This window comes from Tamandua tetradactyla, chromosome 26, assembly GCF_023851605.1.
Source record: "Tamandua tetradactyla isolate mTamTet1 chromosome 26, mTamTet1.pri, whole genome shotgun sequence".
Taxonomy (NCBI): Eukaryota; Metazoa; Chordata; class Mammalia; order Pilosa; family Myrmecophagidae; genus Tamandua; species Tamandua tetradactyla.
In genome coordinates, this window is record NC_135352.1 from 23,815,467 (window position 1) to 23,833,642 (window position 18,176).

At 34.7% G+C, this 18,176-nt stretch overlaps 1 non-coding gene across 1 annotated transcript; it reads left to right on the forward strand.

Annotated features, from left to right (window-relative positions):
* Window positions 1–13,498: 13,498 nt before the first annotated feature.
* LOC143670087 (U6 spliceosomal RNA) lies at window positions 13,499–13,605 on the forward strand. The gene has a single exon (XR_013169268.1). It is a non-coding gene; the product is annotated as a U6 spliceosomal RNA (small nuclear RNA).
* The last annotated feature ends 4,571 nt before the right edge of the window (window positions 13,606–18,176 follow it).

Genomic DNA, 18,176 nt, shown 5'->3' on the forward strand with positions numbered 1-18,176 from the left:
TTGAAACAGTTGGCTCCCTGCTTTCCCCTAAGTAAATAGAGTAACTAGGAGCTGGTACTTTTGACCTCACCAAGAAACTCCGGCCTGATCACTTAAGAAAGTAGGCCCGCTCTCTAGGAATGCCCGGTAAAGACAATAGGAGCCAAGGAGGAAGTAGAGCCTGTTGGAACACTGATTCTCTGCAGTAGAAAGAGAACTAATCTTTCTGTGAAAATGGCTGAGGCTTTGCACTGACTGCTGAATGGCCCAGCATTTCCGTCTATGACCTCCTATATACTTTCCTTCCCCCACAAGAGTTGATCTTTTTAACAATCCCCATTAAACCTTTTCATGTGTATTTAGGTCTGAGTCTGCTTTCTGAGAAACGTAACCTGTACCACTCTCTGTACATACACCCTATAGGAAATTTTCTTGTTGTGGTGTCCAATTTACCCAAATTTCCTGATCAGTTTCCTCATTCAAGGGACAGGCCAATGGGAAATTAAAACTTCTCAACAGTGGAGGAAACCGACGTAAAGCACATAAAATAATCAATCACTTAAATTCATAAATATGTATGTGTAACTATAAAAATTAATAAATATTTAAGAAAAAGACATAGTCACAGGAAACCACCAGAACAAATGAATCCAGAAGAAGCAGGCAGTAATTGTCAATTATTTCAATTCACAAATAATTGAATTGTTATTCAATTCAAAATTCACAAATAATTTTTCAATGTGTCTAATTCGGAGATTGAAAAGAATATTTCATACATCAATGGAGACAATATAGAGACAAGAGAAGAAGTATTTCTTAAAAAAGTTAAATATGACTTCTGAAATAAAAGAGATTCTGTATTTAAAGGCTGAATTTTAATAGGAAACTTGAGATCAAGCCTAAAATAATAAGATCAAAAAAAATAAAAAGAGAGAAAATATAGAAATGCTAAAAGTTATGGAAATACAGGTAGCTTAAAGGAGAGAATAGAAACAATGCCAAGGAAGAGTAATAAAAATAATTGAACATTTTTCCAAACATGAACAAAAGAAGATATATTTTCACTGAATAAAATCTACCAAGAGACAAGGAAAATTCATAGGCAAATGATCACGAACTTCCAGCACTCTGGCAGAAAACATAAAAGCATGAATGTTTCAAGGAGGAAAAAACTATCCAGGACCCTTGTCCAAGAGAAGCACTGGACGCTTACGGGTGTGTGTAATTAACTTCTATTGTATTAAGACTCTGAGATTTAAGGTTTGTCTTTCTAATAACAACTAATATTATTTTAACCTAAAAATGAACTGGGTAAATTTGATAACTCAAGCAGTAAAGGCAGAAGTTATTAGGTTAGCTAAGGTCATTAAAACAAGCATTAAATTTTACAGATATTACTAGTAATAATAGCAGTAATAAACTTATAATAATAAAGGTGCAGAATTCTGAGAGAGAAGAGAAGGACTAGGAGACAATGTAGTTGTGCTAAATTCCTCATCATTAATGATGGAGGACTGAAGTCGAACAGATACTATATAAATTTGACAAATTAGGAAACAGATGAAAAGTTTAATTGTTTTCATTATCATGGTAATGACCATAAAATCTAAAAATTGTTAACATTATTGTCTTTGAAGCGAGCAACCGGCAAGAAAGAAAGATTATTGCTTTCTGTTTTATTATCTTTCATATAGCCTGATATTTTTCACCATGCAAATGCTTCACTTTTAAAATGGAGATGTGTTTATTTTTTTTTAAAAAAAAGCCTAAATGATATACATCCATTCAATGGAACACTATGCTGCAAATAAAGTGAACGAAATAACACTGCATTTACAGAGGCAGAAAGATAGCTTTATATATTCTGAGTGAGTGAAATAAACTGCTCAATGGTGTACATAATATGAGCCCAGCTGTGTAAATAAATTTGTACAAATAAACACACATACATAAAAAGGGAGGAGTAGAAAGGCAGAGAGGAATTAAACAGTGTGCGTGTATGTGTGTGTCTGAGGGAGAGAGAATGAGAAAATTGTCCCTGTTCTGTGTTGCAGGAGGTAACCATAGAAAGTATTCTAGACGTCTCATGGAAGGAGTGACTGTCCGTCCGTGGGTGAATAGGACAAGGTCTGCCTGGCATTCTAGACATCCACAAAGCTGGAAACAACATCGAGGACTGCAATTTTGGTCTAAAGTTTCCAAGATAATGATTGTTTATTCCCTGGGTTTGAAATTTCCTAGACATCGGGATGAGCGTCAAGTAAATAAATTGAATTTCTTTAATGGAAACCATAAAGAACTTTTACACCTTGACTAATCAAATTACTCAAAAAACCCAAATCCTATGGATTTCAAGGGTTTGGCTTTCTGACATTTTCTCCAAGGCAAAAGCTAGTTTTAAATTGTGTACCTTTTTAAAATTGTGCTTCTGTGTTTGGAATTTCATTTAAAATAACATAAGAAAAGGAGGGTTTTTTTAAAAAAAACAAATCAATTTAAATGGTCATACATAATTATGATTCAATTGAAAATGAATCACATCTAAAATTCTTACCAGGACTATTCATTTAACTCTTTTCAGTAAATATTGGCCATATTTCTTCTCTTTCAATAAAAAATACTAGACCTAGAATCTGGCTGGTACAGGTAGGCTAATTTGTTATTGTTCATTTGCTTTGTTTAGTTTTCCCCAAGAGATGGTCAGGAAAGCCTTGATGATACTGCAGGCCAAAATATAGCTGATAATATTCCAGCCAGTTAATTGAAGTCAGGTCTACAATAGATCTAGGTTAATTTTCTTCTTATAAGAAACTATAGGTCACCAAAAAAACCAAATCAAAAAAACCTAGTCTGAGCTTATGCATTATATTCAAGTTATTAAATATTTTGAGGTTTGAAACACTCTGGTATTTCAACAATAGTCCAGGAAAGCAAGTTGGACAAGAACCGTGTATTCAGAGTTCTCAGGAATGAGATTTTGAGCCACTTTTGCAGGGAGTTGCATGCTAGGATAAATCAGCCACTTGCAGATGCCTGAAGTCATGTAGCAATTTATACTACGCAAATCCTCCATTATGCCAACATATGCTCACTGGCAGAAGGGTGGCAAAAGCTGTCATCAGCTTCTCTGGTCATAGGGATAGGCTGTCTAATAATTCACTGATTGAAACATGAAACAATAAACCAGACAAAGCAAACGTGCTGCTCACAGTTGGGCATAATATGGTGTCACTGTGACCACAACGGCATCCCCGACTGAGATGACTTTGACAGCTGGGGTGGGGTGTGGGTAGATGGTTCATTTGTCATTTGGGGACGTTCCATCAGGTCATTTACAAGTCACACTTAACATCAAACAGAGCACAAAGTGGTTCTGGAAGCCGTCTCATTCCCTGGCCCTGGAATTCTGCTTAGTGAAATTGATCCTGCTTGGTTCGCCATAGCCTGGGAAAGAAGATGCTCCTTCTTGAGTAAATGATGAATAATTTGGAATGGAAGAGAGCGCAGCAGTGCTCCTGAGAGATGGAAACAAATGCACAGGAGTCACCCCGAAGCCCAGCCTCGGTAGAGTGAAGTGATAGCCTTAACTTCTGAGGAACAGAATGACAGACATACTACCCCCAGAGTGCAAAAATCAGAGGTGGAGAAATTAGTGAGAATAAACCTATCTTCTCCAGTATCGGAGAGATGACAGTGGACAAGTTCCACCTCTTCCCCCTGCCCATCTAACTTAATGTAACTGATTAATATCATCTGAGTCCTTCTCCATTTCTTTCTCTCTCGTTCTCTCTTCTTTTTGCTGTAAAGAAACTTAAATTCACTTCAACACAGTATTTTTCACATGCTTGCTGTAAGCCTGACAGCCTGCACGAGAGCATAAGGATGCAGGAGAAGACTGAAGTGCCTCTACCCGTAGGGGATTTAGCAATTTTTGAAAGACATGATCCGTGAAATATTTGGAGAAAGATAGAAGAAAGGATATAATCAAGTGTCAAAGAATGTATTAGGGGAAATAAGTGCCATGGCAGGTCAAGAAAGGTGGAGTTCAGTGGACCAGGTACAAAAGAGGAGATGAGACAGTAAATGCACCATGAAGGAGGAATAGAACCTGTAGGAAAGGGGAATATTTATCACAGGTGTGGGAGCAGCACGTACACATAATGTAGTGGGTGGAGATTTTCATAGATTTTCAAAGATTGGAGATATTGAGGACACTGGAATGCTTTAGACTGTATACACTGTGCACCCCTATGGGACAGAAAAGCAGATGCTGCCCCAGAAATCTGGTCAATCTGAATAGCAGTTACTGCCCTAAGGCTTGAGGTATGCAGAAGTATCTGGACTGATGTGTCAGCTGATCAAAAAGAACATCATTAATGAATGGGATGGAATAGTCTATTTACAGGTTAGAAAGCTGACACAAAGAGATTTTTATAAAAGAGGGGATCCAGAGATAAATACGTTAATAGTATCTGTGTATGCAGCAATTAGTGATGGGCAACTCTGCTTATCTTTCTTCCCTATTTTAGGTACCAAGACTGTTGATAGGGAATTTGGTATTGTTTGGTTTCCTAAAGCTGACAGGATGCAATATGCCAGAAATGGACTGACTTTTAACAATGGGGATTTTTTAGTTTACAAGTTTACAGTCTGAAGGCAATGAAAATATCCAAATGAAGGCATCGACAAGAGAATACCTTCCTTCAAAATTGGTTACCAGCGAGCTCGGGCTCCTCGGTCAGATAGCAAGGCACATGGTGACAGCTTCTGGTCTTTCTCTTCTGGGTTTCATCCAGCTTCTGGATTCAGACTTCTTCACCTCAGCATCTGTGGGCATGTCCTTGGTGCTCAGCTCCTCTGGAGCTTTCTCCATGAGCTTCTCTTAATTTCATCTCTTGGCTTCTGTATGTGTTTTAGCCCCTTATAGGGGACTTCAGTAAGAGGATTAAGACCCACATGGAATGAGATGAGTCACATCTCAACTGAAATAACCTAATCAAAAGGGCCCACTTAGAATAAGTCTATACCCACAGGAATGGATTGAAAGAACATGGCTTTTCTGAGTAAATACATCTTCAAACTACTACAGGAACCTTGTCTTAAATCACAAAGTATTTTTTGGAACATTAGAAGCACAAATAAAGGGTTGGTCATGGAATACCAGGAATAAAATAATCTTGATTATTAACAGAGGGTTAAATAGATGCAACAGGTATATAAGAACAAATATGACCACTTCCCTTTTCTTGATTACTAATGAGTGTGCACATCCTACCTCATAGCCAGCAAGTGTGGAATCTTACTGTGCTAAGATAAGCAAACAACCAAAAATCAAAGTGATGCTGTCCCCTTCATGTCCACACAATAAATGAAGTGAAGCTGTGAGCCATTCCTGTAAACTATTGACTCTATGAAGAATGCAACTTTGTCCCTGATTTTTGCAATATTGACATGACATTTGGAGATACAATAATCATGTGAGAAAGCGAATGTTTCTCCACAGTAAATAAACTAATTATAGCCTCAACAATCTTGACAGTATATTTTTTTCTTAGCTGTTGTCTAATTTCTGCGTTAAGGTATAGAAAGCTGAAATGAGTATTGCTTCCAACCTTACATCATCACCACCAACAATAAAAACAAACAGATAAACTTCATGTTAACAACTTTTGATCCTGTCAGAAAGCTGAGGTCTCAGGGCCCCAAGTGGCCCCAAATCGAAGGAGAAACAGATGCCTGGGAGAAAAATGAACCCTGGGCACTGCCTTTCCAGAGCAAGACAGAGGCATCCACTAAGAAGAACTCAACTGAGGTGACTGGCAAAATGATGGAGGGTGAGTGTGTCCTGTGGAAAAAAGGGGAAGATGTGTGTGTGGTGGTGGTGGGTGGGGTCACAAATGTAAGTTTAAATTGTCCATATCGTCGTGCAGGATTTTTCTCTCTGAATCCTACTGGTCACTCAGAAAGAAGTTTGGGAATTTTCTGAGTTCCTCATGGAGCAGAACTGAGGGAGGGAAACAACAGCCCCTGCCAGAGAAGCATGAAACTTTACCATAACCTTTTTAAAATAGTTCTCCCGTGAACCAAAAACCTTCATCTGTGAGGCTGGGGGAAGGGGAATGGACACTGAAGCACTGAGGGCAGTGAATGTTGCTACTGAGGGAAAGGAAAAAGTAACCATTCTTAGCTCTAGGGAAGGGACGGGAATTTGCATATGGGACTCAGGGTCACAGCCCCGGAAGAGCAGTTGCCCTAAAAAGCCAATCCTACCAGATGATGATTCGTTTTATGTGTCAGTTTGGCTACTGTGAGCTTTCTTCATAGATGGGATTAGCATCTACACAGAGTTTTGGGTTTATTTCCCTCAGCACTTTGTGTGAGCCCTGTGGGGTCCATTGCTGGTCTTAAGGAGAACTGAAGGTTTCAAGAAGCAGAAGACATTCTGCCTCAAAACAACACCTTCTATTCCTCCGTGGTCTCCCCAGCTTTCCCCACAGACTCAGACAAAGATTTCAACATCATTCCTTCTGGAATTTCTAGCTTCCAGAGTGCTGTATGGAATTGGTACTTGCAAGCCCCCATAAGTATGAGTCAATTCCTTATATTAAATCTCCTTACATATATATAAATGTGTGTGCATGTGAGTGTTGTATGCTCACACATACCACACATGTCTCCCTCCATTTCTCTGGAGAACCCTGACTGATACACACAGAGGCCCAGGGGCATAGCACACAGACACATGCACTCAGTGCTACTTTAACACATGTCTAGCAGCATGTAACCTTTAACCAAGAGACAGATCCTCTCTGCGCAGAGCACATATAGGGAAACCCAGAAGCCCAAAGTGGAGAAGACATTGAAAAGAGCTCTCTGGCAAACCAGCTCCCTTCCTGCCCCATTAAACACAAAGTATCTCTATAGAAAGTTTAAGCTTATAGTGCCCTGTGGAAAACTATAGCAAAACAAATACCACATCTAGCTCACCACTATAAGACTACTGGTTTTACTGATCTTCATTACACTAGTTTTTTTTTTTTTTTTTTACTATTTTTTCTATAGTGTTTATCATCACAGTATGTTACATGATTGATTGATTTATTGTTTATTTTTTCTTATCTTTCCTCATAAGAATATAAGCTATTTAAGGAGAGAAATTTTTATTTTATTTACTTATATATCCCAAGCCCCTAGAATTTTCTGGCACCTAGGAAGCATTCTATCACTGTTCTTGATAAATGAATAAATCAATGCTAAGAAAGCACTGATACTTCCTTCTCCTTGGTTTCCTTTCCCTCATGCAAATCTATGAATGCAAAGTGGCATAAACTCAGCCTTCTAAAAAGAATCCGGTCATTTCTAGCCCAATCCTCTCACTCTCCTTATTAAAAAAGAAAAAGAAACAATACATCCTGCAGGGATAAAAGCTAAGCCAATTTATTCTTTTAAAAAGTGTTGGGAGAGAGAGGAGCCGGGAGGACAAGGAGAAATAATCTGCAAGAACAGAGAAAAAGTATATTGGGGTGGAGGGTGAGTGTTGTCTGAGCAATTGCTGGGTGTGATAGAAGTACTTAGGAATAGAAGTTAGATTTTTTTTTTAATTAAAAAATAAATAAATAAACTAACACAACATTTAGAAATCATTCCATTCTACATATGCAATCAGTAATTCTTAATATCATCACATAGATGTATGATCAATTCTTAGTACATTTGCATCGATTTAGAAAAAGAATTAGCAAGACAACAGAAGAAGAAATAAAATGATAATATAGAGAAAAAAATAAAAATAAAAAATACAAAGAATATATATACAAAACAAACAAACAAACAAACAAAAAAACTATAGCTCAGATGCAGCTTCATTCAGTGTTTTAACATAATTACATTACAATTAGGTAGTATTGTGCTGTCCATTTTTGAGTTTTTGTATCTAGTCCTAGATTTTTTAAAAGGTTACCAGCAATTCCTGGCCCATGCACTTCCCAAACAAACAAGCAAACAAATAAACAAAAAACTGAACCAAACGAAAAATTCAACAAATGGTGCTGCTAATAAGGGGATACTCACATGGAAAAAGGAAAAAAAAGAATGAAATGTGACCCCGCCATACAGCATACAAAAAAAAAAAAACAAAAAGGTTTGCTAAGAACTCTATATTGAATACCTTTTAATATTTCCAACCGTTTAACTTTTCTTCCTGAACTCGATGCCTCCCTGAGTCTGAACCACATTGGTTCATGCTTTACCAGAGTTACACAACCACATATTGAAATTACACTCTGCTACACAATCACCGTGAATAAAAGGAAGCTCCATTTCTATTCATTTTCCTAGAGGAATCACGTCAAAATGACTTACAAGAGGCAGGAGGAAGGCTACAATGTCTGATCCACATTTTCCCTGTACATTTCAATTCACGCAATTAAAGAAAACTTGAAACCACTCAACTGGGTCTGTATTAGAACATGAAATTTTCTCCACACATTTTTGCTTCAACAATTCGTTATTTGTCTTTGAACACAGAGAACATATGAAGTAGGTATATAATGCTAAGTTGAATTTGATTAAGTATTTGAAACAGTAACTCCTGACATTTCTTAAGCTAGAAGATAGTATAACTAAGTCAAATAAAAACCTCAAAAGTAGGGACTATCCATTCATTTTTGGAGAAATGCCTCGAGAAGTAGTTATGGCTATTGAATTATTATTTATTATTATAATTCCATGCTTCTTAAAATGATTGTTTTATTTTCAAAATTGAAGTGACACCTGTATAGTTAAAATTTTCATGGCCTGACTCTGTGTGAAATACTGCAGAATTAAACAATAGTTTTAGTTTTTCCCAGGCCTAGGAAGAGTGTAGGCTACAAAAGCTTATGTGATTTAAGTTTCATGGTATTTGCCAAGTGAATCCGAACATAAAAGTCAGCTAATTTTAACTATTCTAAGTAGCAAGCTGAACAAATCTGGGTTCAGACCTCCTCTTAATTACTTTCCAGTTTATTCTCTTGGCTATTTCAACTAAAAACACCATAAATCTTGGCAGTACAAAAAATGAAACTCCCTTCTTTTTACTTAAGCCTTCTTAAATTATTCTAACAACCCAGTGTCACAGTTGGGTTTTTGGACAAACTTCATGGATATATAAAGTACATCTTCTAGGCTGGAATCAACAGCTTTGCATGTGTATTTAACTTGCTGAGCTTCTTAGTCCTATCTGTAATGAATAGAAAGAGCTATTACTTTGGAAAGCAACAGCATGAAAAATATTGGCAATCCAAGCTCACTGTACAATTGGAATTTCAAAGAGGACAAGGAATGTTCATGAAAATTTTATTTAATTTTGCTTTCTCTAAAAAGACTGTGTGTGTTTTTTAAACCTGTGCCATGCCTTCTGTTTGATTGATTGATGGATGGATGGATCAACAATATAATTTGTGTTGAAATGAGTCCAATAAAATCCTCTGTTTGAAAATTGGCACGGATTGGAATTTCCTTGGACTCCAGCCTTTAACTAAAAAGGATTTCACTCTAATGATATGGCAGAAAATAACAGAAGTGTGAGCAAAATTGACATAAATATCTTGCTGTAGCTCTTATACACCTGGTTACCTCACTTTTGGTTTCTTTTTCTTCAATGCTATAATTTTTTGACTCTCTGTAAACATATTACTCACAATAAAGCTTAAAGACATAAATCAAGACTACAAAATGATGCAAGAGAGGCTAGAGGCACATTAATCATATGATTAATATGATATAGTAGAAAGTGCTTGAGAATTGATTAGATATGGGTTCTATCCTGCAAGGGCTGCAAGGCTGTAGGTTGGTCACTTATATGCTTCTGCAGTCTCCTCATCTGCCAGCAAATGGATGGGAATGGAGAAGGGCAGGTTGCTCTGAGGATTACATGTGATTAGAATAATATTAGGTAGAATTTATCAAATGTTTACCGTTTGTCTATGTACTGCTTTAAACCATTACATGAATTAATTTTCCCCATATCCTTGTAAGAAATATACTATTATTATCCTCGTTTTACAGAGTTAAGAAACAGGGAAATGAAGAAACCAACCCAATATTACCCTGCAAATACTAAACAAAGTGGAATTCATCTCTAGGCAGCCCAACGCCGGAGCCCTACTCCTAGCCACGATCACAATCATCTCTCAAAAATATTTATAAACGAACACACCAGGATCAAAATCAATGCTAAATGCATGCTTTCTTTATTCTTTCCCTCTAAAATATTTACTGTGGTACAAGGTCAGCCAGACCATTGCATGCTTACTCTTTAGGATGAAGCAATGACTTGGTCCATACATATAAAATTAAGTAAAAAGTAGAAGCAAATCTAGGATAAATTTTTAAATGTTGGAATTTTTCCCTCTATAATAAAATATTTCAAGTTAAAGTAATATGGAACACATTCTTCTGTAAGAGCTCAACAATTCTGAAACCTATAACCCTGTTTACAAACATCAGAAACCTGAGAATTTACAACATCGGTTAGAATCACAGTGTGATTTCTGTTTTTTACATAGATACAGAAAGATATGTTATTAGATACCATTACCCACATCAATAGCATCTAAGCAATAATTTTCGATTAGATGGGTAATTTTTTATTAGAGGGAACCATTTCAGAAAGAGCTACAGAAAGCTACCAGATTTTGCCATGTTCACCACATGACTTTGAACAAGAAACCCTAAAGGTCATCGGCCTTCTTGAACCAAGGTATCTTTCCCTGGATGCCTTAGATTGGACATCTCTATAGCCTTGCTTTAATTTGTACATTTTCACAGCTTTAGAACATGTAAACTTGCCACTTAATAAATTTCCCTTTTTAAAAGCTGCTCCATTTCTGGTATATCGCGTTCCTGCAGCTTGCAAATTACAAAGTAGCATTGAAGCTCTCTTCCCCTGGCTTTGAGGCAAAGCACTACCCCAGTTTGATTCTTATCCAAATTTGACAATAGCTTCTTCAAACCTACTTTCACACCACCCTCTTCTGCATATCCCTAAGGCTTATTGTGTTCCATAAGTCTACCTTGCATTATTTTCTTCTCACTTTTCTTGGGCACATGTGGAAGTAAAGTCTATTTTTGTTTGTTTGTTTGTTCCTTTAATTTCAATTACTACCACTGTCATGAGTTCTTAATTGGCTTTGGGTTTGAGGATCCTTGATGAAAGCTAAGGGATTTTTTCCCAGGAAAAAAAGCACCCGCTCAGTTTTTAATTCAAATTCAGAAGATTCCCCAAAGTCCAAAACCACCACAAAGAGAGCACTACTTGATAGATATATTATTGATTTGTAAATCTTTATTTGTAGCATTGCTCAGATCTCCATCCTGAGCTTTAATTAGGCATTTATAGCTACAAAATTTCCCTCTATGTACGTCCTATACATTTTGGTATATTATGTTTTCATTCTCATCCTCTCAACTTAATTTCTAATTCCCCTTAGGAATTTTTCTTTAGCCATTGGTTATTTAGGAATGTATTGTTTAATTTTGGCATATGTGCGAATTTCCCAAACTTCTTTCTGTTGGTGGTTTTTAATTAAATTCCATTGCGCTTGGAATATATACTTTATATGATTCAATCTTTTAAAGTTTAATGAAAACTGTTTTATGATCAAAAAGATGGTCTGTCATGGAGAATGTTCCATGTGCAGTGGAAAGTCATGTGTATTCTGCTATTGTTAGGTAATGTGTTCTACGGATGTGCTTTCATTCTAGTTGGTTGCTGATGTTCAAATGTTCTATTTCAATTCCAATCTTTTTCTTATTAATCCTACATATTATTGAAAGTAAGATATTGAAGTCTACAACTAACATTGTTAAACTGTGTATATCCCTTCAATTGTTAGTTTTTTATTCATGTACTTCTGGGTTCTTATTGTACATAAGTATACAATCATTATGTCTTTCTGATAATTGCCAATTTAATCATTATGGGTGCCCTTTTTATCTCTAGGAATAAATTTTCTACTTAAAATCTATTTTGTCTGATACTACTATAGCCACATGATTCTATTTTGGTTACTGTTTGTAAGGATATATGTCTTTTTTCTATCCTTTTACTTTCAATCTATGTATGCCTTTGAAACTAAATTGTGTCCCTTATAGAAAACATACAGTTAGATGATGTTTTCTCCATTAGCCGATTACCATCCTTTGTTTGAAGTTTTTAGTCCATTTTCATTAATATGATTACTTTCAAGGTAGGATTTATGTCTGACATTTTGCTATTTGTTTTCTACATGTCATGTTTCTCCTGAGTTTTAAATCCTGTATTTCATGGTCCATTGTTCAGATTCTCTTACGTATCCCATAGACAACATAAACATGTCAACCCTGAACCTGTCATCACCCTCCATTGGATTCTTTCTTCTGTGATTTCTGTCTCAGCAAAGGGTAACATAATCCATCCAATTGAACGAAAAAGGAAATGTCACTGGCTACGTTTCCTTCTTCCTCACTTTCCCCATCCACTCACTTACTAATTCATGCAACTTCTTTCTAACTTCCTCTTGAATTCATGTACTTCTCTCAGTCCCCTCAATTCCCACCCCCAGGCACCACAGCACACTAAATTGTATCTCTGCCTCCAGTCTTCTCTCTCTCCATTCCAGTCTCCATTCTTCAGGTAGATTGGTATTTCTAAAATGTAAATTGGATCTTGTCAACTTAAAAATATCAGTGGTTCCCTACTGCTTGAAATTTTACAGTCCTTATCAGTCTTTACAAGACCCTGTCTGACTTAGTCCCTTCTTACCTCTCTGGAATCTTTTCTCACATCCTGAGCAACTTCCTCCTGTTATGCCAACCCTCCTTCTGTCCTCTGATCATAACGCATGCTCACCTCTGGCGTTCTGTTTGGAACACATTTCTTCATACCCTCTTGTTTATCTAGCTAGCTCCTACCAATGCTTAAGGTCTCTATCTGACAGTGAATTACTTTGCTTCTCTAATTGCCCTGATGCACTTATTTGAATTACTTTCTCCTAGTATTTGCTTCCATACAGCCCCAGGTTCTTATCATACTATTAATATCATTGTTTTGTTTTATCTGTTTCTTGTCTTTATTCACCCACTGATCTCAACTACATAAGATCAAAAGTCCACCCCAAGTAAGGACTGTTTCTATATTGTCTTTAATACATTTTCTAGCACATTCCCCATGACCTAATCGTTTCCAAATAAATATTTGGTGAATAAACAAATGAAGGACCAGTTTTCCTTATTATCCTATTTTAAATCATTTAAATATTTAAAAATTTTATTTTAAATTTCTGTTTACCGACTGTTAGAAAAAGGCCCAACTCACTGAATCTTTAGGTGATGTGTCTTATTTTTCACAACACAGATGGGATTTACGGCATAAGCCTGATTTCACCCTAAAAGTGATTTTGCTGTTTTTATAGAGACCTATATACCTCAAAATTTGAAATTTAAAAGCTTTTTCTCAAAATGAGAGAGGCATTTCATTCATGTTTAAATGACAATTGCCGTGTTCACTTTGGCAGCACATATACTAAAATTGGAACGATGCAGAGAAGATTGGCATGGCCCCTTTGCAAGGATGGCATGCAAATTCGTGAAGCATACCATATTAAAAGGAAAAGAAAATAGCAATTGCCAATTCTGTTACTATTCTGTGTGTTTCTTTTCTTTAGTTTTATAATTTTATTGAAGTATGAGTCTAGCACTGTGAGAAGACAGTTTTCACATAAGGTGTAGTACGATGTTTTCATGAATTCTTGTTCAGATGACATGAAAGTAAGACAAAATATAGTATAATATAAATCCTGTCAAACCCCTTTTCTGGCAGGTGGGAGAATATTACCCACATAGTGGAGTGTGTATCATTCCCCTTGTGTTAGACAACACTTTGCTGCAGGGAAACACATACAACCATGAGAAATGAAGCTTTGAAGACCTGCCCTTCACTGAGTTAGTAGTTTACTTGTTGGCAAACATATTTTAAATACGCAGTTAGTGAAGGCAGAATAAAATTTCAGTTTTCTAGGGCAATTTTCTGAAAGTGTTATCTGAGGAATACCTGACAAATCACTTAAGGGATTTGTTAAAATTTAAATTTAGGTGTCATGTTTAAAAAATACAATAGCACAGACTACCAATGATCAGTGCTTTATAACATAAACTGAGGTATAGATCTATTGTGAAAACTATTCTATACACATAATTCTGTAGTATGTAGTAGGATTTATCATTGCAATAATTTTATTAACAAAAATCACTGTAATTAGTTTTCATATGATTTCAGCAAATACATCACTGTGAAAAAATATAAGAAAAACACCCTGTGTTAAAAAAAAAACAAAAAAACCCTTAGAGATAAAAAGGTATAGATGGCCTGTGTTTCAGCAAAGAGTCAATGTTTGGACAAAAAACATTTAAAGTAAATTGTTTGATGAGATCTGTTTACTGGAAACAAACATTTTTCTGTTAGAATATAGTTAGTAAAATCCAGTTAGCGACAGAATATGTGAAAAGCGCCCTGTTACTTATAAAGTGAAATTTTGAAGTTTGTTTTGTTTTTTGAAAAAAAAAAATCATAAAACTATGTTTTAACAACAAAAAAGAACAAGTAGGATATTTAGTATTTTCTATATTTTTATATATGCAATATTATTCTGGTATATTTTATTTCATGTTACAAAAACGTTTAATGTTATGAAACAATTTTTAAATGGTATATTTATTGTTCTGTTTGTATAGTGTTCAAGCTTTTAGACCTTTTATTAGTTCATTTAGTTGGGGAGTTTTACTGTTTCTGTTATGGACTAAGAGAATATAAATTACCTTAAGGAGAAACTGCAAAAGAAAATTTCACTCCCTGTAAAATTCGAATACCTGTGTGACCTCTAAGGTGTAGGAAATATATTTATTATCAGTTACTCTTTCCCCAAAGAGCAGTGGATTATAGAAATAACAGAGGAGAATTGGAAATAACTGGCAACAGCAATGGGTGTCTATTTAATTGTTTTATGAGAGTTCTAGAAAGTGGCTTCCTCTTAATTTCATAGTAACAGGACATACTAAAAAAGGCCAATTCCCCAGGAAAAATCTGATAATTTCATTTAGTCCTTTCCTCTGTTGGACTCTAGCAATAAATAGACTACAAAGAGTGGGAATTGAGATTATGTCTGCTTTCTAGGTTAGAAAAATACAGATTCTAAACTTTCTGCGATATAAGAATTAGCCCTTCTGAGTCTGTTAAGAAGACGGTGACTTTCTTTCTTATTGCTGAAAATGATGATAATAAAAGTTATCAAATGCTTACAGTATGTCAGATCTTGTTTCTTTCGTGTTATATATATATATATTTTTTTAATGCCCCTTAATCTTTACAATAAACCTGCAAGATAGGTTTATATTATTATTCTCAAATAAAGAAATCAAAACTCAGAAAGGCTAAATCACTGGCACCAACCTTTTAAGCCAATAAATCATATCTTAAAACTTAAATCTTTCTGACTCTAATGTCCATGCTTTTAAAAATTATTACCAAAAATTGTTCAAAATTCTGCAGGATTAAATTCTATATCAATGATTTTATTTGTCTGTTAAGGTGGAGGAGTGATTCTTATACTCAGAGAAAGTCCCCAGGAATTTCAGGTTAATACTTGCTATAAATATACTAGACTGGAAGTAGAAGATTGTCCAACTTTTCTGTAAAAAGTAACAGCCTGTGGAACTGAGTAATTTAGATTCTAACTCTGACACAACCTTTCTCTGATATAAAAGTGCAAAGGATGAGTTCGTGAATCTTAGCATTCCCTTTAAGGTCATTTTATTAGAATTTTAGTTATACAAATATGAAGTATAATTTTGTTCCAAAATGCTTTCTTTTTCCATCATTTTATGTTTTTTTTAAATTGTTTGATTATTTTACTGGAATTTCACTGTTTCATATTTATAATAATTTATACTATTTACACTATCCATCTGAACACCACGTAGATTTTGGATTAGCCAGCAATATCTGTTCAAGCAAATTGTCACAACTAATTAGCTTTATCACAGACGTCTAAAGGGAAACCAGCATAGTCCATTAAAATCCTTTCAGAATTGAGGCTGGTGACGAATCATCATTTTTTATTCTAAATTTTATCAGCAACCTGATACTTAAGATGAAATGGACAACAGAAAATAATTCTATTGTAAGACTAAGTAAACATTTGATAGGAAAATCATCTCTTTAAATTGCACAACAAAAAAAAGTTCTTTTATTAACAAGTTAATTAATAAAATGTTCTCTTTTGAAAGTCTTCATCACATCAAGAATGACCTTAATTACTTGGCATTCTCTTCTTAATTATTTCAGTGTAGCATACAAGTAGCGGACCTAATGCTGGGGTAGGAGGTGGGATGGGAGGTTATCATTAAATTGTTTGTGTTTGCACAAGTTGCCTCTTACAGAGTATGCAAAGTTAGTCTTCTGAAAAAAAGAGATCCACTGGTTTCAGAAAATATTGTGACCTCAACCTTTTCTTTTCGAAATACAATGGGCTAACTTCTCATTTAAATCTTGCCTATGGTTGGTTTACCAAAATCTTTGGTTCCACTTTCAATCACTTTCAATCACTATCAGGCATATTTGTACCAGAAAGCAAGTATCACATTATATTGTCATAGTCTTCTTTAGTGCCACCACATAGTTATTTCAGAAACATTGCCAATAGTAAGAGTTAAAAGATTCTAAATCTTGTCAAAAAGCCTGACTTCTTTTTTTGAATAAACACCAAAAATATGGTAGCGGTTCTTAAAGAGGAGACACTGGTTTATATACTAATATATTCCGGATGGATTAAATATGACAAATTAGAACAATAAAAGTATTACCACTAGACAGTGACATTACAGGTAATTTTTACTGCATTTTATTTTCTATATTTCCCAATTTTTTACAATGAAGATATATTGATGAAACAGAGGAATGAGAGATAGATAGGTAGAGAGACAGAGAGAGAGAGAAGATTTAAACTAGTTTGATCAAATGGATATATTGCACTCAATAGGTGTATGAGATAAATATATATATATATACACATATTTTATATTACTTGTACATTAGTTAAGAAACTTGGCAAAATATATTCTGTAAGCAAATATTATTAAATTTCAGTTGATCACTATCCCTGAAATTAGACTAAAATCCATAACAAAAAGAAAAGAAAAAACATACTTCTAAATAATTTGTAAACCAAAAACAGAACTTGCAATGAAATTTATGGAAAAAAATATATATTATGAAAAACTAAAGACTGATAATTACTAAGCTAAGTCTGCACTTTAAAATGAGTGTAAAAAAGTAGAAGGATGGAAACAATATAAAAGGAATCAACACATAAGGCCATAAAAATTAGCACTATGAAAGATTAAAATATTAACATGTTTATGGAAAGCACAAAGAATTAATATTAGAAAGAAAAAAGGGGAAAATTGCATATGATGACAATGTTAACATAACTATCATCAATTTTAGCCGATAAATTTGAAATTTAAATGAAATAGATACATTTCTAAAAAAGATGACTTATGAACAGTGAGATCTCTGGGCATTTATGGCTATACTAGTGGGTATATCAAACATTTGAGAAATAATATAGAGCCTTTAATGATCAAATAAAATGTGAAAGCTTGAAATGGAAGAAACAAGCTGTCTTTCTTCAAAGATGATGTAAGTGTTGAAAATCCAAATAAATCTATAGATAATTTAATAGAGTAACAATAAAGGTTACAAAATCCAATGAAATAAACTAATACAAAAAATAAAATATACTACTATAAACCACAAACAGAAAAATAGCCTGTTTAATAGGCTCCATTTATGACAACATTAAAATATAGCACACATTGAAAAAATGACTTATCTATAGGGAAAAATGATAAAACTTTTTTAAAGTATTAAGAAGACCTATTCTAAATAAATGAGAAGCTATTCCTTGTTTATTGTTTGAAAGATCAATCCAATAACATTTCAAACCCTCTAAACTGATCTCTAGATTTAATGCCATAAAATTCCAGTAAGTTTCCTGTGTAACTTGATAAATTGAGTCTATAAGGTGTACATAAATACAAACATTCAAGAATAGTCAAGGAACTCTTAAATAAAGCTAACAGGATGAAGAGAGTAGCTTTATCATATATCAATTTATTAT